Below are 2,506 nucleotides of genomic sequence, written 5' to 3'. Positions count from 1 at the left end.
ATCCCTGGATGTCAGACTAGATGTATTTCCTTATTAATGTAAAAAACTGCTTGCTGTTAATCCCTGCACCTTGCGGGGCGGCTCTGGAGGGCGGAGAGCCTCAGCTCCCATTGCTGAGCCCGCAGGAGCTGCTGCGTAGGCTGCGCCTGTGCCATTTTTCTGCTTATTTGATGAATGCTGGGCCAGCCCCTAACGTAGACACTGCAAATTGGGCTAGTATTCTTACTGCTCTCAGTTTTAGTGCTTAAACTGCCATCATGCTTTCCATACCTTATTTAAATACCATCATAAATCATATCCTTAATATCCAAGAGTTAACACCAGAGAACTTCTGTAAAATTTTAAGATAAAAGCAAGCCAATTTTAAAAGATCGATCCTATCTACTCAGTAGATGTAAAGGGTCTTTCAACTCCTCAGGTTCACAGCCCTGTTTCAGTATCAGCAATTCAAATATAAGATGTACTGGCTCTGTCAAATAGTTGGTACTTAATTCAGTTCTTAATCTCAGTTGGTTCCTCTGTGGCTCAAATTCAGGGTTCTAAGCAGATAAAAGATGCAGATTTCAGTTTATGAATTCTCTGGCAGCTGTTAAATATTGAGGAAAAACAACAAGTTTTAATAATAATTTTGAATTCCTGCTGTCACAACACCCTTAATTCTTTTGTTGTGCCTTCATGCTGCTTCACATATGGTCCCTGTAACAGATGGTGGTATATGGACATCTGATTAGCAATTTTCTGTTCTCCTACTGAAGTTTCTCATACTTTTTGAATAAATAATCTCTATGGATGTTCTTAAGAAAAATGCACAAAATCTGGGGTCTCTCAAGAATCTGCTGAGATCTAAACCTCTCCATAAATTGCTTGGCCCTCTGTGGAAAAGAGGAGTTGGTAATGCTGTGCAGACTGGAAGGGAGCAGGATTCACTTGTAAATGAATCATTGTCTGGGCTGGCTCTGAAAGGTTTTAATTGGAAACAAAAAAAGCTGTTGCTTCCTTACAAAAGTCTCTGGGTATAATATACCCGTGGAGGAGAGAGTCAGATTAAGAGTCTTTGGACTGCTTAAATCCGGCAGAGGTGCTCTGAGAGCAGATTAATAGCAGCAGTTGGGCACAATAGCAGCAGTTGGGCACAATTCATGCTGCACAAAGAGCCTGGGCCGGCAGACCCTGGGGAAGGACGGCGGGATGCTCGCGGACACAGCTCCAGCGATTTGTGAACCCCTGTAATGGATACGGCAGGGCTGTGCCTGCAGTCTGCCAAAGCTACTCTGTAAAGGTCATTTTTTATCATTAACTTAATACTGGTGTAATGGATTTCTGCTTGAATCCCATTTGGAGAAGGGAGAGAAGCGAGCAGGACAGGCTGCTGAAATAACATACAGCTCCATGTGCATAAGTGTCTTTAGGGGCTTTAGCCTTGTCAGTGGTACTTCAGTTTAATTTAAAGTGCATTTATGTGCACTCCGTATTTACTTTGAAAGCACTCTAGTTTTTTTTTTCAAACTTAATTCAAACACGTTAAACAAGTATCTTGTGAAGTTTAGTCTATGTGACTAAACAGCATAGCATAGTGAGGGGTGATTTAGAAAAATATGAAATGTTTCTTTGTAGAGAAGGAGTTATCTTTATCTAATAATGTCTGAAAAATACTGCTTCTCTACATTATTGATTTTTCTGCTTCAGTATCTTGGCCAAATCATTGTTATTTGTCAGTCCAAGTACCTTTAATCAGATCAGTCTACAGCTGGGTTCATAAATTGCCCCAAATTAGTCAAAAATTTCAGCACAAACAAATGCCCACACTTCCTCCGTCTACAAGCTGAGCCTCGTGGGGCTGACGCCTCTGTAGTCTTTTTCTATCTTTTAAAGACCATATGAAACTTTCCTACTCAAAAGGTTTCAGAGCTTTAAGCGCAGCAGATCCGTAGGAGGGCTGAAATGAAAGAAACGTGCAGAGCTGCTGTCCCGCCAAGCCGACATGCTGCAAATCAGCAGCCTTTGGCAGATCTGCCTTCCCCTGCTGCCGCGCCAGGCTTCACCCTTTCCTGCCCGCTCCTGGCAGCCTCCGTGAGATGCTTCACCTGGAAAGCTTCACGCAAAGCCGCTTTCCGTTGCAAAATGCCCGTTTGGTAGAACTGCTCTGGGGTGCTTTGGTGAAGGGTTTGGCTGCAACAACTTTCAGCAACTTTTTATACGGCTTTCCTCATTTTTCATGCCATGTCAGAATAACCGTGAATGAACTGACTGAGGGTGTACTTTGTCTCATTATGTACCATCACTCCCGATGCCAAAATATTTCTTCCATTTCACTTCTGCTGCTACTTAGTACAGTTTTACTTTTTAAGACTAAACGTCTCCTGTTTGTATCACAATGAAGCAGGTTGACACAGCTATAAGAGCAAATAAATGCTCGGCTAATCAGAAGAGCACCTGTTTTCAGTAACTAAGCAAAATTATTCTGGGCTGACATAAAGCCATAAAAGGCAGCTGTTTGTTTAATTAG

Source organism: Struthio camelus, chromosome 9, assembly GCF_040807025.1.
Source record: "Struthio camelus isolate bStrCam1 chromosome 9, bStrCam1.hap1, whole genome shotgun sequence".
NCBI lineage: Eukaryota > Metazoa > Chordata > Aves > Struthioniformes > Struthionidae > Struthio > Struthio camelus.
The sequence above is the reverse complement of the archived record's forward strand: the minus strand, read 5'-3'. Positions refer to the sequence as shown.